This window comes from Hyposmocoma kahamanoa, unplaced genomic scaffold (assembly GCF_003589595.1).
Source record: "Hyposmocoma kahamanoa isolate Upper Pololo Valley unplaced genomic scaffold, ASM358959v1 180, whole genome shotgun sequence".
Taxonomy (NCBI): Eukaryota; Metazoa; Arthropoda; class Insecta; order Lepidoptera; family Cosmopterigidae; genus Hyposmocoma; species Hyposmocoma kahamanoa.
The window spans coordinates 3,999,402-4,025,675 of record NW_020653711.1 but is presented as its reverse complement, the minus strand read 5'-3'; the positions used below and the strand labels follow the sequence as shown (position 1 = coordinate 4,025,675).

The following is a 26,274-nucleotide window of genomic DNA, read 5'->3' as shown; positions in this document are numbered from 1 at the left end:
TATCATGTATAAAAAAATCATCTCTACATTTTTTTGTAACATTTATACATTAAAGTAACGCATGTGTACAAGGTTAGAAGCACGTCAAGCTAGAACAGAATACTCCACAATCTTATACTTAAACATTAGATAAGGTTAACTAACCATAAATTTTCAACTATTTAATAATACACATGCCGACAGAGTTAGCGGAAAAAACAATAAGAATACAAAACAATAGCGTTTATATTTAAATACATAAGAATACTACATGAAATAGCAATTAAATAACATATTTGACTTACAATTATTAATATAAAGAGGGAACACTTAGAATCCGGCCGGATCGAAGGAAAAATTCCTTAGGGTCGGCCGGATTCCAACTAACATCTTCTAGCAAACCGTGCCAGATGCTATACCAACTAAGCCACGGAACGAACCAGCGGACCTCACGAATTTTTGCTTGTTATAATGTGCTTGTTATCGGATCTTTGTATTTGGTTTTTCAACGTCTTTTTAGCGGTAGCGCCATCTATGAGAAATCGATGAAAGTATTTCGTCACCCAGTCAGGTAACTTTACAGCTACCAGCTCTGGCTAGAGATGTCGATATTAACTGTATTTTAATTTTTTATTGATTTGATGTTCAATTATTTTTTGTGAAATTACTCCATTCGTTTATTATAATTACTAAAACAAAGATTGAACACTTGAAAAAATTCCTTCGATCCAAACAAACAAACTAGTGGAATAATTTCACAAAAAATAATTGAATATCAATTCAATACAAATTTAAAATATTTGATTTAGTCATTCTATGTATATGGTAAAAATTCGAAACTAAAGAAAATATATTTTTTCAGATTTCTCATAGATGGCTACGACTAAAAAGTCATTGAAAAACCAAATACAAAGACACGGCAACAGGCACATAGAAAAATTCTTGAGGGCCGCTGAGTCGTTCCGTGGCTTAGTTGGTATAGCGTCTGGCACGGTATGCTAAAAGACGTCGGTTCGAATCCGGCCGGATCGGAGGATTTTTTTCTGAGGAGGAACACTCAGGTCTTCGATCTTTCTGCTTTTCGTCGTCAACTAAACTGGCTTCCCATCCGTGAACGCAGGTCCTTAAGAATTTTAACCACACTTTTCTCCATCTTGTTCGACCCGGCTGCACCTGATTATCTTAAATGTTCATTTCAATTTAAAAACGCTCGGGCAGGTTGCGAATTTCGATCTTCCCGTAGCCTTAAACTTTCTATTCCTTCTCATCGCACTGATTTTTTGTCTAATTCTTTTACCCTTCATGCAATTCGTCTTTGGAACGCGCTCCCGCTCCGTGTAAGACAAGCTCAGACCAAATTATCTTTCAAGCGTATGTTGCGCATCCATCTGTTTGACAATGTCAAAATTAAGACACTGTATAATGTTGCTTTGGGTACATATATCATATTATTTATTATTATGATATATATATGTAAGTTTATTACGTATGTATAATAAGTATGTTTATAGTATGTTATTTATTTATACCATACAAATTATCGATTAGTTTTCTAGTATATTGTACTTCTTGTTTAAGTGTAGCACCAACCTATTGTGTTTTTTTTTCTGTTGGCCCAATGGTTGACTGGTAGAGAATGCCTTATGCCATTAAGTCCGCCATTTGTACTTCAGTGTATTGTACAATATAGTTTAAATAAATAAATCTTTTTATTAATAATTATAACAAACTAATGAAGTAATTTCACAAAAAATAATTGAATATCAATTGAATAAAAATTAAAAAAATTTGTCTGAAGTTTACGAAATTTAACAAGAACACATAATTATCGATTCTAGTAGCACCTCTGGCGGTGTAGCTTTCCCCACACATGTGGAGCCACGCTATAGTGGCAATACATCACCGGATTAACGCTTGTGCAAGGAGCTTGACTGCACTATTTCGATCCTAAGAGACGTTTATCAAATAGCTACTTTATGTCTGATTGATATTTATTTAAACATAAACATTATTATAAACCAGCCGATGTGTGTATTTAGTTAAAATGCAAGTTACAAAAGATAATCTCTCGCCGTTAAAATATGGAGACTTACCTCATAAATGTAATTGACAAATGATTACACAGACTTCAAAGTTATTGCAAACTCGTATCTGGGTACGTGTCCAAGTGAGAACACGTTTACAATAATTTCTTTTTCACCTCAGTAAAACTTCTTCAGTAAACTTTTTTAAGTAACGTTTTAACTAATACTGTGGGGCCAAGTAACTTGAAATAAACGTATTATTATTATTGTTACAAAACAATATACTATTATTCTACAGATTACATGAACGGCGCCAATCTAATACTAACGATATCGCTTCAAGGTCTCCAGTTAGGTTAAGGCCTGACAGCTTATACAACAGCTTATTTAAATTAATTCCAAACAAGCAGCAAAAATTTCAGGCGCAATCTTGTTTAAAAAAAAATATTTAAAAAAACATAAACTCGACTGCAAAAATATTGAGCTGGAAAGATAAAAAAAATATTCCCCCTCACTATTTTGAATATTTCTCATAGCCTATGACACTTCCACCATCGAATCTAACGAGATATGCCTAAAGCCATCAAGTCGTTTAGGCAGTATACAGCGTGAAAAATAAACGGACATACATACATGCATATATTTGAAAAACACAACCCTCCAGCAGTCGGGTAAAAATAAAAAAATATTTAGAAGGTGATTTTATTTTACTTTTTTTTATATATCTTATTTATTTTAGGAATATTTATAGCTAAGCTAAGATTGTACTTATGAATATAAAAATACTTGTAGGTTGGGGGATTCACACATATTCGACGTCATCTACGTGCAGGTTTTATCAAAACGTTTAAACACATATAGCGCGAGGTATTGCAATGAAACATCCACATATGTACGTAACGTACAAATTAATATTAATGTATATATGCCGCTTCCAGCACACACGCAGAAAGTGAACCTTCTCGATACGGCACGTATTCTTCTGTGTAGTAGTAGCCCCTTGTGAAACAGTTCGTCCAAGAAAGTACCTATTTTTGTTTGTATGTGTTAGTAATGTGAACGTTACTGCATTTCGGTTTTCCAGGGTAAGGGTGCTGGTGAAATTACAGGGTACGTTGAACTTGTCAACTCTTGTCTCAGCGTGACGGGCGCAGTGACCGTGCCTCGCGGATCTATGCGATTGAAAGCTCTCAGTGGCACTGCAACTGTTATGGACATGTGGTAAGTAACCACCAGGCAAACGACTCGTTCGTCCCGTCACTTGGAATCATAAAATAAAGTATTGTTCGCCGATTCTTGAACCTGAAGGCCTGACCCCTGCCGACTGCGCCATTGCCGGGGAATACCGGCAATATATCATTTAAAAATTCATAATTAATCTTTTAGGCCATGGGTGACGTGAGAGTCTAAAATAGACAGATAATAATAACATAATTATTTATTCAGTAATAAATCACAAAGATCTGAGCGACAGTGCTACTGCGTTCGTCACCCTGAGAATAAGTTGACAAGTCTCAGATCCTGTTTTACTAGCCGTTTTAATTTTAGCAATTTAGCCCTTCAAAACCGGAACGCAGTAATAAATCCGGATCGTGACTGTCAAACAAATTCTTTAGATCGTTAGAAACATGTGACTGAATTTTACTATGATGAAAAATTCCGAACAAGAGATTGGTCGAGCAAACAATATCACAGAACCGAATACTCCACAAAATATTTTTAGACATAAGATAAGATTAACCAAGAACAAATGTTTAACTCTTTAATAATAGTATACATAGCCATTGTTCGTGTTTAAGGAAAAATCCATTCAGTTTTGATCAACATATACATGGTGCCAGATAATTAACTGCAAACCTTCAAAGAGCTTGTTTGGTGAGATTGATACTTTTCTTTTTTCAAGAGCGACACTTTTGAATTTTTTTTATGAATTTGATTAAATTCAACTCTATGCAGTACGATAAAAATCCAAAAACGTCAAAAATTCTTGACCGAACGTCAAAATTACTTCAAATGCTTTTGACAATCAAGAACATTTAATAGTAAAAAAGTAAAAGTCACAAATAAAGCGAACGAAGTACTTTCATGAATTTCTCATAGATGGCGCTACGGCTAAAAAGTCGTCAAAAAACCAAATACAAAGACCCGACAACAAGCGCATAGAAAAATTCGTAAGGTCCGCTGGTTCGTTCCGTGGCGTAGTTGGCATAGCGTCTGACACAGTTTGCTAGAAGACGTCGGTTCGGATCCGGCCGAATCGAAGATATTTTTTCTAAGTGTTTAATCTTCGTATTAATGATTATCACAAATAATATAATAATAATTGCGGAATTTTCCGCAATTATTTATACATATATTCGAATAAAATATGAATGTATATATGTATTTATCAAACATTTGTGTTATGTAAATATTAGGTATACTATCGAGTTCTTAGGATTTCGCGATTGTTACACATAGGAAATGAAATTATTTTTCCGGATTTAAATCGCGTATATTTGTTTTTTTTTTTGTCAACCTTGACCATGAGACCTGTAAAGGGCCCGAAACGTTGGTTTGTTTTAAAAAAACAAATGTACGCGATTTAACTTCGGAAAAATCGTTTCGTTTCCTATTAGGTATACTATTTAATTACTATACTTAATATCATTTATTGAACCCTCTGCCTATTATTATTTCGAAGTCCATGTGATTGTCTAGCGTATTATAATGTGCGAGTCAATCACATCAATTACCTGGTCTCACTCAACGAAATTCCACCCAGCACCTAAACCAGAACCATTTTGGAAAAGTTTATTTCACAAATAGGTCCTACCAAGAATCAAACTTCGTCATCCAGCGCCCACAGTCCAAACCGTTGAGCCACCGAGGTCCTCAAAACATAGATAACACTGGTATATAGCAACAAGTCCATACCTTTGTCGTAACCCGTCTTTGGTTCATAATTATGTGCAACTAATGAGGGAGTTTTTATTTTTGTACAAATAAACCAGTCAATAAAGTAATTTAGTATAAAACAAAATATTTTGTGCTATCAACTTCTGATTTTGTAAATATAAAATGTTGTAAGGTACCAAGCTACCCGTTTAAAAATTTGCATTCAACAACCTAACACTCTGTATATGTATAACTTATTTATAACCAACTTGTTATCGTCGATAATAGCTCGATACAGGAAAATAAAAAAGAACAACTGTAGTGATTTTATAAAAAAAAACTTCCTTATTATCTGTACACGATGATTCAGCTCCTGACTGATACCATACTGTTGTTTTTGTGGTATAGGTACAAACCGACAAACAATCTGACTATTCACCAAATTGAAATTGATGGTAGTAACCGTGTAGTAGCTAGCGTATAGACCACAGATCACATAAATACTGTGGTATGGACATTTGTAGTACCAAATAAATTTACTTAATGTTGCAAATGCATTGCAAAAAAACATTTAATAATAGTAGAACTCGTTGTGAATGAGTTCGTCCAGGTACTGTACTAAGTAAGGTAAGATTTATCTATTTCTGCCGCCAAGCAGTAATGTGAACATTGCTGCATTCCGGTTTTGTGGTTAGGGATATTGATGAAATTACAGGCATATGGAACTTGTCAACTTATGTCTCAAGGTAAGGGGCGCAGCGGCTCTCAGATCTTTGCAATTTAAAGCTTTAAGTGGCACTGCAACTGTTACGGACATACGTGCCGCTTAACACCAGGCGCACGATTTGCTCGTCCCGTCATTTGACTTGAAAAAACTGTCAAAATCAAAATCAAAATCAAAATAATCTTTATTTCATAGGTAAGCATTATTACACTTGAAATCGTCACAATGGTTAAACTCTACCGCTCATTCGTAAGGCAGATTCCCCTGAGAAGAATGAGCAAGAAACTCTAGGGGTTGCTCTTTGTAAATAACATTTACAATATTTTTTTATTTGAAACGTCAGATTGAGACTACCTCCATGAGCTAAACGGGTTACTACCACGGATTTTTGTCATCAAAGTACGCAGAAGTTGTATAATAACCTTTAGTATAAAGTTTTTGTTTCACTATAGTTTTAAACCTCGTGAAAGGCAAATTTTGTATATCAACCGGAATCTTGTTATAGAAGCGTATACATTGCCCCTTAAATGATTGTTTGACTTTGTGAAGACGACTATCAAGAAAAGCTAGTTTATTTTTATTCCTCGTATTAATGTTATGTCTGTCACTATTTTTCATAAAGAAATTACTATTCCTTTTAACATAAATTATATTTTCATAAATGTATTGTGAGGCTAGTGTAAGAATGTTAATTTCCTTAAACTTATCTCTCAAAGATACTTTGGGGCCCAGATTGTAAATTGCCCTAACTGCACGTTTCTGCAGGACAAAGATTCTATTGATATCGGCGGCATTACCCCAAAGCAAAATGCCGTATGTCATTAGACTGTGAAAGTAGCTGAAGTAAACCAATCTAGCGGTTTCGACGTCTGAAAGTTTCCTTATTTTTTTAATCGCGTACACTGCAGAGCTGAGCCGTTTTGACAACTTACTTATATGGGGACCCCATTGCAATTTAGCATCTAACGTTATACCTAGAAATACAACTGTATCCACAAGATTCAATTTTTCGTTTCTAACTACAATGTTTGTAACCGTCTCTCTAACATTGGGTAATGTAAATTTCACACAATTTGTTTTTTTCTCATTAAGAAGTAGGTTATTAACAGCAAACCAATCAACTACTTTAGATATAGCATTGTTCACATCGTCATAGGAACATTGGTGCCTTTTAACTTTAAATAATAAGGAAGTATCATCAGCAAACAATACTATCTCATGTTTTATACCCTCCATAAGGCTAGGTAAATCATTAATATAAACTAAAAACAAAAATGGGCCTAGAATTGAACCTTGAGGGACACCCATGCTAATTACAGACCCTGACGATCTCGTACCGTTAACATCGACCCTCTGTACCCTACCACGCAAATACGATTTAAGAAGGTCGAGATCACGTCCCGCCACACCATAATGGCGAAGTTTCCTGACCAGTGTATCATGGTGCACACAATCAAAAGCCTTGGAAAGGTCACAGAATACACCAATAGCATCATGTGAGACTTCCCATGCATCAAATATATGATTAATCAACTCTACACCAGCGTCGGTTGTAGAGCGACCCCGAGTGAAACCAAATTGTTTAGGAGACATTAAATTATTACTATAAAAATGTGCACACATCTGATTTAGAATAATTTTTTCAAATATTTTACTGAGAGTTGGTAGTATTGATATAGGTCTGAAATTGGTGGGGTCAGAAATACTACCAGATTTGAAAAGTGGAATAACTTTACTTTGCTTCATGAGGTCAGGAAAGACACCATCATCAACACATTTATTAAAGACACAGGCTAAGTAAGGCGCAATACAATCAACTATAGAACTAATTACTCTGACTGAAAGACCATCAAGATCAGCAGTATTTTTTATATTTATAGACTTAAAGGCTTTAACAATATCGTTTGGAAATACATGACGGAACCTTAAATTAGTGATACTAACTGCATTATTTTCTTTTAGTAAGGATTCAGCGGCCGTGGGAGATGAATTTAACGAATTAGTAGTCAAAATTGGAATGTTGGTAAAAAAATTTTCAAATATTTTAGCAACTTCTGCGTCTGTGTTTACAATTTTGTCATTAAATCTTAGTTGAAAATCTAAGTTATGAGGTTTGACCCTTCCAGTTTCGCTATTTATAATATTCCAAGTCGTTTTTACTACATTCGCGCTGCTTTTTATTTTATTATTAATAAACATTGCTTTGGCTGCCACACAAACACGTTTAAACATTTTCGAATATTTCCTAACAAAATCATTAAAACTGTTACTAGTGTTATAAGTTCTTTCATCGTAAAGATCATACAGCCTTTGTCTACTTTTGTGAATTCCCACAGTCGCCCATTCACTAAATTTCACAATTTTGTAACAGGTTCACATAGTCTCAAAGAATGAATAATTAGAAGTAATAGTTGATGATTTGTACAGAAACGTGTACGTATAAATAAGATGTGGATTAATATAACATACATCTTAGGGTGACAGGTGCAGTGGCAGTGTCCCTCAGATCTGAGCTCTAAGTGGCACTGCAACAGCCGTAGACAGGAGTGTCGCTGAAGAGTCCATACTACCTCAAGTTGAATTCAAATTTTTCCCGTACTAATACAGTTCATTTTGCTTGAATTGAGTGACTGGGACACTAGCTTTATTTCAAAATTTATTTTATTACAAACAAAATTAAATTCATTTCAAAAATGTGCACCGCACACTATACTTGTTCTATTTAGTTCAGTTGATATAAAGAAATCATTGGTATGTGTAAAGTACCCATTGAATACAACGGTTGTTTTGTAAAATTTCGAGTGTATCTTTTCTATCGTGAAAATTTTTAGGAACCGTGTTTTCACACCGTATACTAATCGGTGTATATCCTCAACTTTACTATATATTTTTTCCAAAGTGATTGATTCACTGTTATGTGGAATCAACCAAAGACATTTGAGGTAGTATCGATTCTTAAACCAGTCTCACGACTTGGTATCATCGAAAAATGGAAACAATAAATAATCTTATTCAATAGATAATATAATAATCATTTATTTATGTAATCGTTTATGACACAGGGAAAACACACAAATCACATTAATAAAAGGAAATTACAAACAAAAGATTCTGTTTACTCCTAAAATATAATTATATATTTTAGGAGTTTAGTTTATTTTATACTAAAATAAAGTAAATTACTTTTTTTTTACTGATAATAATACAAAAATACTTAAGTAAATTTTCAAACATTAATACCTACTGTATACACCTATTTATTAACACAAATTTAATTCTGCCTTTATAAACTATTTATTGATCTCAAATTTAACACTACCTTTTTAACCTATTCATTGACATCAAACTGAATACCACCTTTTTATCCTATTTATTGACATCAAATTTAATTTATATTTTAGTCATGTAATGTGTGTATAATCACCATTATATTTTTTAATTAGGCACGAAATGAAATGTATCCTTAACTTCTATTATATAAGTTGTAGTTATGATAGTTAGTAGTCATCATTGTTAATATAATTATTTGACTTAAGCATGAAATGTATTAATTAACTATTTGAGTGTGCTCTCTCTTATGTTGCGATGCCCCAGTGGGGTGCTACATGTCTAAGGGACAAATTAAATGTATTCTAGATCTAAGGAAACCATGTAGAAATGCAATAAATAAATATGAAATATGAAATATGAAAATAATTTTCTTCCAGCAGAACTAAATGGGTGTGTAATGGAATATATAACAACAAATAATGTATTTTCAGTTGGTATAAAAACATTTGATATAATTTCTAAGAATATAATCACTCTTTGTATATGATTATATACAGTAACAAAAGGTATAACAACAAAAGGCATAATTTCAATGTGTATAATGAACCTTTAGTATAACAAACATTACATTATAATGATTAAGTGACATATTGAACAAATGGTATAAGTACTACCAGTATAATGTATTAAATAATATAACACAATATTTCGTTTTACGAATAGATGATGCGCCCTATAAGCGCTATAAAACTTATAAACCCACAGGAGAAGGTCGAACCAACTAGCAAATGCTACCAAATTCGATTCTGGCAGCTTTGTCATATACTAACCTAAACCCACAGGAGGAGGTCGAACCAACTAGCAAATGCACACAAATTTGACTCTGGCAGCTTTGTCATATACTAACCTAACCTAAACCCACAGGAGGAGGTTGAACCAGCCAGCAAATGCAAACAAATTCGATTCTGGCAGCTTTGTCATATACTAACCTAAACCCACAGGAGGAGGTCGAACTAGCTAGAAAATGCAAACAAATTCGATTCTGGCGGCTTTGTCATATACTAACCTAACCTAAACCCACTGGAGGAGGTCGAACCAGCTAGCAAATGCAAACAAATTCGATTCTGGCAGCTTCGTCATATACTAACCTAACCTAAACCCACAGGAAGAGGTCGAACCGACTAGGAAATGTAAACAAATTCGGTTCATTCACCGTTGCACCTAAACACCACTGGAATTATATTAATATTTTTTTTTACATTTACGCATTCAACATTATACTCAGTGAATGTTATATCTGAAGTGTTTATATAAAATGAACATTCTGCCGTCGATATATTAGATTGAAAGTTGCTACATCAATCGTGTGTTTTACCCGGTGACCTTTATATCATGCAAAAATATGTCAAATGTCTGTATACCATAAATTAAATATATCTGTTGAGCGTTATATCGACTAAAAATATGTGATTTGTTGTTATATATTACGAATCGCACCCGAACTAAATACAGGACACAATAACTAAAGTAACGGTCTGACGTGAACGTTAAAATTGTTCTAAATTAAATAAACACTTAGATAAATACATATTCCACAATATAACACCTATGAAATGAATGGCATAATGAAAAATGCTTCTTAACTCTCATTTTAAACATAGCTAAGTTTCTACTTTCGTAAACAGTAATAGGAAGTGCGTTCCAAAGTCTTACCACACGAACAGGGGTGAGAATAGAAACCGGAATTGAAGGATGGGAAAGATAACTGTGACCTAACGAGAGAGTGACAAGGCTTATCATATTTTACTTATCTTCCATAATTAATTAATAAACAATACAATAAATACTGAGTTAGTCCTTACTTTGCAATTGCAACAAATTATGAACTGACGTAAACATAAGAAAGTAATATTTCACAATGTTGCAAAAAGTTACACCCCCTCTGTCCTGAAATAATATGCAGTTCCGACAGGGTCCATAATACGCTGTTAACTTAGCATTATAGCTAATACTGCCTCTGTGGCCGAACGGTTACCATGCTGGGCTGCCACGCAGAGATCTCGGGTTCGATTCCCGTGGCGGGCGAAACATTTATATGGCCTATATTTATTTCTCTCGTGAGCTTGAGTGTAATTTGTGGTTGTCTATGTGTGTGTCAATGGCACCCGCGATACAGGGTTTCCCTAGTGCGGGCTATGAGTGTGCGCGCGCGTTATTATTATTATTATTAATGAAATAAAGAGATATAAAGAAATTTTGAATTTAATTTAAATATTGCTATGGTAGCCTCATGGTTTGACCTACTGCACCTCAAGCAGAGGCCATGGATGGGTTTGAATCCGGACTCGCACCTCAGCATTTCTTGAAATTTACCATGGGCTTTTCAATGAAGGAAAACATCGTGACCTGCACGTGGAAAAAGGTTCACAACCCTCGGAAACCATGTAAAGTCCCCAACCCATATCCATGTCCATATCCATCAACCAATACACCAGCGCGGCGGCCTATGCCCTAAGCCCTCGCCTGAAAGACCTGTGCCCAGCAGTGGAACGTATGGTGTGGTATGACGTATGACGATGGTTACGTTATTATTCCATTTAACAGTGTTCCGTTAACCACATACACACGTGTCACGCAAACTAAGCACTTCTACTGTTTTTAATGTTCTGGGATTACCTTTGTTTTTACCTTTGGTTTATCTTTGTTTTTGGTTTTAACGGTTTTTTGATGTAGCGATTCGTTTTTTAAATACGAAAAACTTGCTTAGTCCAAGCCCAAATTCGTTGTATAAATCTCAGCCTCTGTACGTTTTTATTGTTTTAATAACGAAAATGGATGAGTATTTAAAACCAAAACACTTGAAATAGTGCTAAACATTGTTTAAAAAATTAAACAATGTTAAGTACTGCTCAATTATTAATACAGTTATTGTAAAATTCATTAAGTACACTTAAACTCTCAAATAATCATCATGCTATTCAGTTTTTGTTGAAATTTCTACGTCACGCATCACGCAATATTTAGACTCTACGAACGTGACAAAATTACTGTGACAATAATGTAGCAACAGTCAATTGTTATTATGGAACTAACCTTGGTGTGGAGTTATTTAAATTAAGTAGAGAACTGTCCCGATTTTAGAAAGACGTGAATATAATTTTATTAACATTTATTTGGTTCATGATCACGACATTGTGTTTCTCGTTATACGTAACGGTAACTCTTACATATAATTTATTTTAGCTAGAAAATCAGTTAGACATAGTGATTCCAAACTAACCTTATCTTACTTGTATAGACAGGGTTTTTTGACGTTCAGATGACGTCATCAATTTAATTAAAAAATTCTTCCAGTCCATTGCTCCAAGCTCTATTTAGAAGAATTTACAAAGTGCCTCCTTAACTTTAACCGAAGGTGCTACCCTAGTATAATGGTAACTCCATGCAAGCGTAGCCTGCGTGTCTTGTGTGTGTGCGCGTCCGTGAGTGGGCACACATTCGCATAATCTCGCAATCCACTTGCGTTGCGTAACATTGGTTCGTCCCAATGCGTGCGTTAGTAACAACGCGTGGTGATCGCGCATACGTACAAGACGCACTGTTTATTTGTATAGTGTTATTATACTTCTCTTATTTTATTAGGGTAGGTAGTACGAGTACTTATTGGATATTAGACAAAACTGATTGATAGCTTTACCACCTCAGTTAGCCGTGACCGTGGAACCTATAAGGCTCAATTCACTCTGGCGCAGAGTCGAAGTATCGTCGTATTTTTCCATAGTTAAGGTATAAATTTGTGTTATGCAAATTCAAAACTGCCTCCGTGGCCGAACGGTTACCATGTCGGACTGCCACGCAGAGGTCCCAGGTTCTATTCCCGGGCCGGGAGAAATAGTTGTATGGCCTACAATTATTTCTCTCGTGAGTTTGGTGTAATTTGTGGTTGTCTATGTGTGTGTCCATGACACCCGCGACACAGGGTTTCCCTATGCGGGGCTATGTTGAGTGTGTGCGTTATTAAAAAAAAAATGGAACCGCGCTTCGCGCAGTGAGACGTCAGACGCGGACCACACTGTGATCCGGGCGCGCTGTAATTTAAGAACAGGACGCGACGCTTCGACTCTGCGCCAGTGTGAGTTGAGCCTAAAGCGCCCGAAACGTGGGTTGTTTGAAAAAACAAACATACACCATTTGTATCTGGGAAAAATAATTTAATTTCTAATTTAAAATAGATTTCCAGTAAATCTATTTTTATATGTAATGGAAATCTATTTTATTATGAACAAATTGTTTATCATAAACAATTGTTTTTAATAGATTTTATTGCGAGCCTCAATGGCCAAAGGCCAACTAACTAACTAGCCGTCTTATTATGCTGGCTTTTCAAGGTCCATGATTTCAAACGCGCAGATATGAACGGGCGCTGACTGCAGCGTTTCGGTGGGGAATTCACATTACAACTAGTTACTGATAACGTCTATACAAGTTATTTCCACAATTTCATGTGTTGTAAGTTATAATGAAATAGTAGCGTGCTAATCAAAATTCCACTGGCATGCTACCTGATATTCAATCATAGATTTTTTTTATAATTCCATGTGACTGGACGAACAAGTCGTGCGCCTGGTGGTAAACGGCACGCCTGTCTATAGCGGTTGCAGTGCCACTCAGAGCTTTAAATCGCAAAGATCTGAGTCACCCGAAGCAAAAAGTTTACAAGTCCCATATGCCTGTAATTTCAACAACACATTACTCTTCAAAATTGGAACGCAGTAATGCTCACATGACTGCTTGGAGGCAGAATAGTATGGTGGCAATACCTACCTCCTGTGCGAACTCTTTCACAAGAGCTCCACAGTTGCTAAAATTAAAGGAATTGTAATTAATACTCAAATATACTAATATATAAAAAAACACTAGTTTCTTAGGTTTTCGCGATTGTTACGCATAGGAAATGAAACTATTTTTCCGGATTCCAAACGCGTATATTTGTTTTTTGACGTGGTCACGGTCAACCGTGACCATGGGACCTGTAAACGGCCCGAAACGTCGGTTTGTTTGAATAAACAAATATACGCGGTTTAAATCCGGAAAAATAGTTTCATTTCCTAAAACACAAAACAAAATGTAAAAGTTGAAACGAAATTTTTAGTTTATTCAACAAAAAAGTAATGATATATCCATATCACTACTTTTAGGCACAAGGCTTCTGTAAGGAGAAAGTTTAGGTCATCCGCCAACAAAAAACATTTAAAAGCCGAAATAACGGAGAGGCGCGTCCTTAAATAAATGCTAATGTCATAAAAACCATAAAATGTTAAAACGTGCTCGTAAAGTCGTACTTGCTTATTATAATAACTGCTTGCATAGGTGCATAGTAACTTTAAACTATACATTTATCATACTGTACTTTAATAATAGAGTTAGTGCTCCATAACTCATAACTCTAGTGGAAGATATTTAGGTAATAAGGTGTGTAATAAACACACGCACACACATTGTGTTTCCAGCGGTGCTGAGGCTAGCTTTTAAAAAATATCTCGATTATTGTATTATCATTGCCGCGAATACTATTTTCATAATTTTGTATCACAATTATAAAACTACGGCTCACAGATCGATCATTTAAAAGGGCGGCGTGAGACATGGGTCCAACAACTCCAGCCTTTTTCGAAAGTTGTGTAATATGTTTAAGGGATAAACGTGGAAGATACATTATCCTGGTTTTATAGTCATCTGTATGTACCGAGAGGAGAGAACAAGAACACGCACGATGGTAAATATACAGGTCGTTACACGGCTACGGGGTTACGGGACACGGAAGTAAGCAACGTTTTAAAAGTATTTACCAGTAGCAGCAAAACTCCTGGTGAAAGCGTTTGTCCAGGGAAATACTGCCACCTTACCTATTTCTGCCGCCAAGCAGTAATGGGAACATTACTGTGTTCCGGATTGAAGGGTAAAGGCTGGTCAAATTACAGGCACTTGGGACTTGTCAACTTATGTCCCAGGGTGACGGGCGCAGTGGCAGTGCCCCTCAGATCTTTGCGATTTAAAGCTCTGAGTGGCACTACAACTACTATGGACAAGCGTGTAGCTTACCATCAGGCGCACGACTTGTCCGTCCCATCACTTGATATTATATAAAAAAACTTATGCTATCTAGAATATTTAAAGTACAGTCGACATCCTAAGATGCCGTCCCGTAGCCGGCCTTTTGGTTATGAGAGCCTTAATACGCATTCAACAAACAAATGTAAAAAAATTCCATCTTTTTAGTCGAAATTTGTATTAATGTAATGTAATTAAAGATCGGATTGGCTTAAAAAGTTTCTTAAAATACCACTCACTAATGATGCAATAAAGAAGTCGTATCAAAATGAATTTTATCATATGTTAATAGTTAAGTTTACTTAACACCTTTCTTCACACTGTGACTATCTACGTAAATATTCTTGATAGGATATGTTACTTCATAAATATATCACATTTTATTTTTTAAAGTAATACTGCATTCAAAATTGAATATTTAAAAAAATTCCTTACCTCCATTCGGCATCGAAACGACTAAATGCGAAAACAAACTTCCTGTATTTTTATGATGCCAGTCGAAAGAGTCAACTATAAAGATTAATTCTTTATAAGTAACAACGTACCTTAATTCAAAGTATATGTCAAATCGTGACCGTGGAGTGTTTCTAGAAATTATTAGATGATTTATTGGTTTATTATTATTTTTCCTTAATGGTGGCCACTAGGCTTCGGGCCAGGGTCAGTTTAAAAAATAATACAATAATTATGGCGATCGTCACCAATGTCAGTTCTCGTGTATAGTTCTCCTTCATTTTACTTAATGGCAGTGCCTTTTTTAGAAATGAATCCTCTTATGATACGCTTTTTAAAGATCTTTGAATACAGTATTCCTTACTTATGAAAAAGAAATGTCGTCATGAATCGAAATATGGAAATACCCTGTCTACAATATTTAAAGTAATTTCCTTCAGTATCCCTTAGCAGTAGGACGTCCTGTATTTTATAAATTTTAAGGTTTTTGTGGTTATTGACTAAATGATGATTACTAATTACGGGTTTCTTACCAGTCAACCCGTGACCATGGCGCGTGTAACCGATCCGAAATATCAGGCAAATAGAAAGCACTCATACCGTGATATGAAGGTCGTAATTAGTATCAATCGTCCTGTATTTTATCTGTAGGTATGTACATTTATTACTAGTTATATATACATGTATGCATGGTATTAAGCGAGTCTCCAAAAAAAAGCGTCTCTAAGCGAGTTTTTTTGAGTCTCAATAAAGGGTGACCAGTCGAATTCAGACGCTTGCCAATTTAAAAATTTTTATTTTTCTAATGACACGATGAGGTATTGACGTCAAAAGTCAATACGCTGTCATCTCGGGGTCCAAAAATAACTTGTCAGCTATTACAATGCCAACTAAAATTGTAAAACTGCTGACAATCACCAGATTCAATTACAAGTCCAGCCGAAGGCGAGAGAAAGTTGGTCTCTTCATTAAATTAACATTTTGATTGAACGGGCTGCAGCCCACAGCGAAATCTTACTAAAATATCAATGATGTTACAAGTTTAGTCACTTTTAAATTATTATTGTTTGAAAAGTTATTGTTCCTCAGGGCGGGTTAGGTATTTCAAATTTTAAAATAAACTAGGTTAATAATTTTTATTAGACAATAAGTTGGAATATACAGGTTAGGTACAATAAAAGCTTAGACACTAGAAAGTAGACAGTAAACTTCAATGGTTTCCACATATATCTTGCCTGGCCAGCAGATTAAGCTCCGCTGCATACGCAGTCCGCAGAATACGTGAGCTTACCGATGTTAGTACTGCTAGACTAATTTACTTTAGTTACTTCCATAGTATAATGTCCTACAGGATTCTCACGTGGAGTAAAGCGGCAGATATTCAAACCATATTTGTATTGCAAAAATGAGCGATTCGTTCTGTGTACCGTCTAGGCTCTCGGGTTTCTCTCAGAGAAAAGTTAAAGGAGACTGGTATCATGACTGTGGCATCACAGTACATTTACTCAAATATTTTATATGCCCGTAAAAATATACATAATTTCAATAAGAAAGAAGATATCCATAATATTAGCCTTAGAGCTAAGTCCAAACTCATGGTACCACGATTTCGTTTAACCAAGGTAAACAACTCTTTTATGGGGAACTGTATACGTTTTTACAATATATTAAGAGCATATATTAAGTTTATAATATTAAGTTTTCATTTCCTAAGTTTAAAAACTACATTAAAAATATTTTGATCGAAAAATCATATTACAAAATTGAAGACTACGTGTTAGATAAAGATGTATGGAAAGACGATATGGCTCCAGAATCCACACAGATTTGATTCAAAGTGTATTCCATAGCATTTAAGTTTATTTGAAAAGAGCAATCCCTAGAGTTTCTTGCTCGTTCTTCTCAGGGAGGTCAGCGTAGTGAACGAGCAGTAGCTTAAATGTGACGTTTTCAAGTGTAAATTTATTTTACCTATGGAATAAATAATCTTTGACTTTGACTTTGACTTTGTAAAACTGGGATTAAATTAAATGAATAAAATTGGGCCCCGCGGCAAGGTGCCCAAAACGCTGGCAGCGTTCCTCCTTTGTATGGCTATGCTAATGCGTTGAGCAATGTAGCCCTTGGGTTTCCCAGACTGTCTATTAATTTTTTGGATAAAATTTTGTACAGATGAAGGGCATCGGGACCCCACGAGGCAAGGATTTCGATTCCAAAGGCTGTAAATAGGTGGTTGGGGCCGAGGTCCAGGTACTTATTACTTTCTATTCTTTCCGCCAGCTCAGTTGCGGGGTCAGCCCTCTTGCTATTGTGCTGGAGATGGGATGACGCAAGTGGCTTCCCATACCATTAAGGTTGAATATTCTCTCATTTCTTATAAAGCACGCTAATACTATACCTATTAATAATATTATATAAATTATGACCAGCACCAGCGCTAGCCCAGGTAATGCCGGGGTGCAACCTGGCGCTCTCTAGTAGGCACGAGATCAAAATGGAATACTTACGGTGGTCGGTGATAATATTCTCCAGTAATCGAATATTCGAGTGCAAAAGGTGCATTTGGCGCTCGGCGCCTTCTAAAACGGATAAAGCTGAAGCACTGATGATGATCGATCGACGAATGACGACTATAATAATGACGACCTCGGTAGCTCAATGGTGGCACTGCGGTTGCTAGGTGAGGATGTTCCGGGTTCGATTCCCAGTAGGTCAAATTTGAGAAATCATATTTTCTAAATTAGTCCTTGTCTGTGTTCTGCGTAGTACTCCGGAGTAAATTCCGTTACTTTGGTACTCATAATACAGGGAATTCCCTTGTTTGAGATCAAGTAATTGTTGCAGTTATTTGGAAGATTACATCTGGAAGATCGCGCGCTTAGAAAAATACACTTCGATCCGGCTGGATTCGAACCAACATCTCCTAACCAACCGTGCTAGACGCTATGCCAACTAAGCCATGGAACGACCCAACCAACCTCACGAATTTTTCCATGTGTTTGTTGCAAATCTCAGTCTTGGTTTTTAACGACTTTTTGCCGTAACGTCATCTGTCAGAAATCTATGAAAGTTTTTCTTCACTCAGCGAGGTACCTTTGCAGCTACCAGCCGCTAACTAAAGATGTTACTTTAATAATTATAATTAAGTTTTATTGAATATCAGGAAGTTTCACCACCATGACATTCAATTATTTTTGTGAAATTACTCCACCAGTTTGATATAATTATTAAATAAAGATCGAACACTTAGATAAAATTTATTCTTACTGTTCGTCATTCAAAGACCGAACAAAGAAAAATAAAAATTCCTACGATTCGAAGAAACTAGAACCAGGGACTGTTGCCTCAACGTGGCTATTGCTCTGCCACCTGAGTTATGGATCGAGCTAACAGATCTTACAAATTTCTCCATGTGGTCTTTGAACTTGGTTTTAAACGATTTTTTTTTGGCGGCTTAGAACTTATGAAAGTTTCTTCACTCGGCTATTATATTGTTATTGTTCTTTAGACGTTACTTTTAAAGCATTAGTCACGAATAAATTCAATTTATGCTTCCCGAGTTTCTGATATTGATTTTAAAGGTAAGGTATCATCCCAAGATCACCCCTTGTCTGATCAGTTTAACCACATTCAAATCAACGAATCCCGAAAGTTAGTAAGATGTAGAACAAAAAACACATAGGGGATTTTGGACAATTTTGGAAAAGCAATGCTACTATGTGAATTCAAGTCCCACCGGGTCGAAGAAATTTTTCTGTGTTCGATCTTTGTATTCATAATTATAACAAAAATAACAAAACATTTGACCGAAAAGCGACTACTGTGCCAATTGTGATACCTGCAAAGGTATCGGCTGCGGTGAGAAGGTAGTTCAAAAATCTCTCACTAGATGTCACTAGTTTCGGTATTATCTATAACCTTGACATGAATTTTTGTTACTATTTACAAATAATGTATAATTGTATGTACTATAACTTTACTATATTTTAATAATTATGTATTTCGACTGCAGCAACTATTACGTCTAGATAGGTATATTCTGTTAGCAATATGTTTGTACAATAAGGAAATAAATTAATTATGAACTTGCAGCGACGAATGCCGAAAGCCAGTACAAAGGTCTATAACAAAAAACACAAAGGAGAATTTGCTCAGTAAATATATATATATATATATATACAATACTTTACTAAAAGCAATGCTACGGTGCAGCATGGACATGGGTGCAAGTCCCACTTCTATTCATAATCATAACAAACCTAGTGGAGTTATTCCACAAAAAATCTCAATAAACACTTTCAAATCGTTTATTTCAATCCAATTAGATTATAATATTTGGTTGTTAACAAATGTCTTTTAAACTATGTTAGTAATAAATTAAATTTAATTACTACTAAATAAGGCTCCTCGGGGAAACCCCAGGCTTGGAGTGATCTGCGATGATGTTGGGTAGGACATGAAATTGAAATGAGTTTGAGGGAGCACCTCATTTGAAAAAATGAGGCGGTACAATGTCCTACTTCAAATGAGGTGAGGCTACCTAAGATAGTTTGCAACCTACGGCAATGACTCACAGACAGGGAATATTAAGCACATTTTCATAACTTGATGGTATCAATTAATTGGATAACTTAAGCGTTATGATATAGTATAAATAAATGCAAATTTTATTTAGCTCTATAGTAGTATGATCATATATGATGTAAAATCAGCAAAAAAGCGGGCAGTGCAGGACCAATCATTGTTGCATTTGTTGAATTCAAAGCAATGTGACATCAGTGACGCTGTTACATGAGGCTATGACATGAGGTGAGGTGTGAGGTGGGACATTTTTGTGACATGAGGTGTAGTGGTGACAAACTAACCAAGCGAGTGGTACAAACGGTTACCTCGTGAGTGATTGAGTAACTCATCACTGAGTAACTCAACACTAATCTGCGAGTACATTTGGCCCACAGGCTGCAAGTCTGGTAGGTCTAGTTTGACACTATACCTTGAACAAGGTTGTTTAACTTCTACGTTACATCGTGCAAACCTGTGCGCCAATATGTTGCGATTTTCTGACAATGCCAGACACTCCTTCTCTATGTTTAGTGCCTATACCACGACTTTACTGTGACAGTTGTCGCTAGCGACCGCGTAAATTACTTCACAATTTTGTATGGCAAATTATACAGCACCCCTAACGGTCACAAGAAGAAACAACACTTTGTATACAAATATTTTACGTGGTCGCTAGTTCTAACTGTCACAGTGATCTCATGGTAGAGGCGCAGGTCGTCAAATAGGTTCACACAGAGCCCTATGTATTCAAACTCTGTGACCCTGTTAACACTAGTGTTAGTGTTCCTCTAAGCTTAACTAGAGGAACAGATTTTGGAGTTTTTTTCCTGTGGAATAAACGAGTAGTTCACTTTACAGAGTGTTTTAAAGAAATGGGGCCAAAAAGATTAATTTCACTCACTCAACCTCGAAAGTAACTTCCTAAAGGTGCAATACCTTGAAGTCCTTGTCTAGAACATTCATTTTGTCGAATTTCTGTTACATCGTCATTCGATTATCTTGACTGTGTGTTAAATCCACGAAATAATAAATTAATGGAAGTGTGTAGTGGGTGTTACCTTGTAGCCTATGTTATGATATATCTATCATAACTAGAGGTAGGCATTTAAACGAAAAGCACTTTAAAAAGTTTGCTTTTTAAAACAAGCACATAAGCACGCTTTTCAATTTAAGCGTAAGTGTTGGTCACTTCAATACTCAACAATTTTATTTTTTACAATCATGCTTATGTTTCAAGTCCTGGCATCTATGTTTCCTAAACAAATTAATACGCCAACGTGAATAAAAATAAAACTCGCATTTTACAAATAAACTTCCATTACTTAAAACCTTTGGATGATCTACCCTTACTTTTTAACACAGCGTTGCAAGCTTTTTTAACATAAAGGTATGCGCTTAAACGTTTTTCTAAACTATTTTGTAAGCTTCAAACCAAAAAATGTTTACGTGAAATGCAGTTAAAAAAAGTTCAGTTCAGTTCAGTTCAGTTCCAAAAAATCCCCATTCCTTCCACTTCCCCATCTTCAGGGTACAACGCTGACGCTGCAGGACAAGCTCAGCCTGCTGGGGATGAGCATCCGGAAGGACATGAGCAACAAAGACTATATAGAGAGCGTCATCTGTACCGCGTCGCGCAAGCTTGGCATCCTGAACAAGGTGCACCGATTTTTTACTCCAGAGCTGCGATACCTGTTGTATAAAGCTCAGGCCCGAAGCTGCATGGAGTACTGTTCGCACCTTTGGGACGGCTCTGCCAAGTACTTGCTCGATGCCCTAGATGGACTGCAGCGCTACGCCTTCCGTGTTGTCAACAATCCTCATGTAACTGAGCATGCGGAGTCGTTACAGCTTCGCAGAGATATAGCGTCTCTTAGCGTATTCTATCGCCTGTACCACGGTGAGTGCTCTGAAGAGTTATTCAACCTTATCCCTTCCTCTCCTTTCCATCAGCGGACCACCCGTGCCGGACTGCGTTGCCACAGTTGGACGGTCAGTTCAATACCGTCCCGCACTAAAAAGTTTGGCAATTCGTTCTTATGCCGAACCATCAAATTGTGGAACCAACTCCCGGCGCATGTATTCCCTCCCCTCTATAACATCGGGTCCTTCAAACGTAGTGTGAAGAAGCATTTCGCCAGACCGGCAAAATGATAGTGACGGAGTGAAGATATTTGTGTTTTCCATGCGTTACTCTCATCTCTGGACTGTATTCGCACTTTCCATCAGGCGCGGTGCAGTCATTTTGCCGAGTCACAGTAAAAAAAAAAAAAAAAAAAAGCACATCTCGTCGTTTAAAAAAATAAGCAGTTTTTCCCATCTCTAATCATAACCAACCATTGTTGTGCGCACAGACCACATGTGCGTCATTACTCGATGTTGTGCGTTTACGCTCTTTTAATCCGAACGTGTGATTAAATCGAAAGTCCACTAAATCAACTGCTCGATTCATACGATAAAAAACTAACGTTTTAAATACTATTCTTCTAATTACCATGTCTACGTTTTCAATTTGTCAAAAGTAAAATATTGATTTTAACAACATCTCAAGTTGAAGTTGAATTTTCGAAACTAATTTTATAATGATTAATTCGCAGATAATTCGATTTTAATTTAATTTGAACTGGATTTAGAAAATAAATTTTGTAATTAGTAACTTCATATCAAAAATAAAATGATTGCTAAGGTACAAGAATTATATTTCTAATATATGTATTTGGGTATATAGCGATGATATTAATATCGTCATACTACGTATACAAGATACAAACACATTTCCTTTTGTATTATAGGAAAGGTATTACCAAACAGGGGCACTCACAAAGCACTTAAGTTGTCAAATTCTTTTCTTACTTATTCTGTGGCTGTATTGAAAGAAATTCCTCAATCTATTTCCGTTCTGTACAACTGTGTAGTTGATCGGTTTAGTTGGCCGAGATGGAACGAGGGATATTGCTCCTATAATTTCTTCGTTCATGATTGAAGTTTAGCCATTACACGTCAACTCTTGGGAAAATCAAAAATCATAATTAGTTTTTTTTGTGATGTTATACTAGAGGTTCCCAAACTTTTATCTTATGACATTTTTAACCGACTTGAAAAAAGAGGAGGTTCTCAATTCGACTGTATTCTTTTTTGTTGGAAAGAGGGTACCTCAATATTGGTCCAATTTAAATTTAATGAAAATATTCCACCTGTAAGGGTGGCAAACTAAAGGGTGAATTAGATTTCGCGCACTTTCCTGTAACCGATTTGAATAAAACTTGGCAAATAGATGTAATTCCACGAACTTGTGAGATCGGTTTCATTCTTTATAAAAAAAGTTATCAGTTTTTTTCTGTTTCACTTAGACTGAGAGAAATTTATTGTAATGAATGTTATGTCTTTTAATATCATGATATTCATTTATTGGTTGAGTGAAAAAAAAACTTACATGGATTTATCACAGATTGTGCTTCGACAAAAAAATTCATTAAAAACAAAAACAAAGATCATAACAAACACATTGAAAAATTCGTAAGATCTGCTAACAGATCTGAAATTCAGTTGGTACATCGCTCTCCCTGGTATGCACAGATAATGCAGGTTTACGTCTGGAAGGAATTTCTCTTTGTGTTCGAGCTTTATATTAATAATTACAATTTCAAATGTGTATTTACTAACAGCTAACACAAATAATTTATAAATAACGTAGCGTAAATTGGAATGTTTCTTTGTAAAGTTAAAAATGAGGTATTTAATTAATACATTTGTAACTATAGTAAAAAATAGGGTTGTTTGCATTAACATTAAACGTAATTGTATGGTTGATGACTTTACCATTCAGTCAACTGTGATCATGGGACCTGTAAAGGGCGCGAAACGTTGGTTTGTTTGAAACAACAAATATATGTGAGGCGCACTATAAATGTCCGGAATGAATAAGAAAAAAATACTATAAATGGTCAGTAATGAATATATTGTTTCTCAAAATATTTTCCGTTAGCGTTAATGCACTTTTTCATACGAATGAACCAATTTTGAAAACATTTATGCCACTCATCCGTGACAATCTCTGAAACATATTTATCATTCTCTTCGACAGCCTCTTCAGGTGATGAAAATCGTTGACCGCGTAACTGGTTCTTAATTTTTGAAAAAAAATAAAAGCCACAAGGTGCCAGGTCGGGACTGTACGCGGGATGGCTTATAAGGTCCACGTTGTTCACCTTCTAAAATTCATTTGTCTGTCTAGCCGTGTGAGAACTGGCATTGTCGTGGTGCAAGATGATACGGCGTTTACGGTTATTTTTACGGAGTTTGTCAATAACTTCCGGCAAACAAATGGTCGTGTATCAATCACTATTCACAGTACAACGATTCTCCAAGCCAACAGTGGCACGTGTCCAGTTTTATTAAAAAAGAAGCTGATATGAGATGTTTCGTCACCTGTTACTAAGTCCCAGACCAAATTTGACGCCCCTTCGTTGAATCTGGTAAGCATGGCATTGCACCAAGCGGACGGGCGACCATCACGAAATTCGTCACTGAGATTCACACGACTGCGTTTGAATTCGGCAATCCAGCTATAAATAGTCGTCTTGCATAGTGCTTCATCGCCAAAAGCAGTTTGAAGCCGAGGGAAGCTCCACTGAGCTGTTAAATTACTCTTAAAGTCATAGAAAATCATACACATATTCTACAGCCAAAGAGTTCCATTTTCAAATGTTCTAATTACTTTTTAAATATTGTTTATGTAAGTGGCCAGTTCAGGAAACTTATAGTTCGCACTGTGTACGTGATTTAATTCCGGAAAAATAATTTCCTTTCCTAAGCTAACATAGTATTACTTAATTCGATAAGTTTATCTAAACTATAGTGTGGAAAATTAAAAAAAAACACGTGTTTATTTTATTCATTTCTTTTTCTCATTATTTATAAATATTGTCGTAACTCAAAAATGTGGAATGGATAAAACACAACTTGAAAGTACAAAAACATACTGACTAAAACCAATATTTTCGTTTATAAATGGATAACTGACTATTATATATAAATAAAAATAACCACATTATTCGCAATAAAATCCATTCAGTATTTTTTTAAATTTTCAAATCAACTTCAATCAATTCAAGTGGTATAAATTTCAAGAGTGCGATTCACGTAAGTTCAAGCTATCAAAATATCGTTGAAGTTACGTAGTCGTTCGATCATAGTCCTATCCAGAATGGATATTCACATATCACTTGGACGAACGTTGATATGAGTAGAATTGACACGTAACGACTAATTAACGACATCTTGGATTGTGAAATTTGACATTTAGTCGTCGAAAGTCTATTGAAAGAACTGTCAACATTTTAGCAGAATACGTATGACTTGTCGTTCAGAATCGATTCAAGTTCGATTCATATACCAGAATACGCTTTAACAACATTTCGATAGAACGACTTTAAAATTGGGCTCTCAACGACGAAATAGCTACGATATCGTAACGGTTTGATTACGTGAATCACCAACCAGGCACATGGGACTTGTCAACTTATCAACTCGACAACAACTTGTCTCAGGCTGTCGGGCTACTGTCACTGCCACCACGGCAGTGATCCTCAGATGTTTGTGTTTTTAAGAGTCTATACTACTCAGCTCGAATAAAAAAAATCCCGTACTAATATCGTTCATTTTACTTGGGTCGGGCGGAAGAGACACTATCTTTATTTCAGAATTTATTTTTTTACAAACAAAATTAAAACTATTTGAAAAATGTATATCGTATAAAATTTATGTTATACTTAGTTCAGTTGATGTAAAACAAGTCATTGGTATATGTAAAGTACCCATTGAAAACAGCGATTTTCTTGTAAAGTTTCAAGGTAAGTTTTTGTTTTTTTTATCTTGAAAATTTTTTGGAATCGTGTTTTCACATCATATCTAATCAGAAGTCAGTGTATATCTTCAATTTTACTATATATTTTTTCCAGAATGATTGATCCAACACTTTAACTGATATGCGGAATCAATCAAAGCCATTTGAGGTAGTATAGACTCTTAAGCTCTGAGTGGCACTGCAACTATATTGGACAGGCGTGTCTTTTACCACCAGGTCCCGTCGTCCACCATTCGTCCCGTCACTTAGTATTATAAAAAAAATCGTATATTCTCCATTTTGAGTTACAACTGGTGTCTCTGATACAGCTCACGTGAAACCAAGTACTTGTGGCTTCATGTGTACTGGGTAAAGTGTGTCATATGTGCTGTGTAATCTTTTGGTTTCATGTGTGCTGTATAATCTTTTGG

General features: G+C 35.6%; 1 protein-coding gene across 1 annotated transcript in view; it reads right to left on the bottom strand.

Annotated features, from left to right (window-relative positions):
• LOC113225920 (apyrase-like) overlaps positions 1–26,274 on the bottom strand; it is a 67,529-nt gene that overhangs the window by 3,220 nt on the left and 38,035 nt on the right. The gene's annotated exons all lie outside the window — the stretch shown is intronic.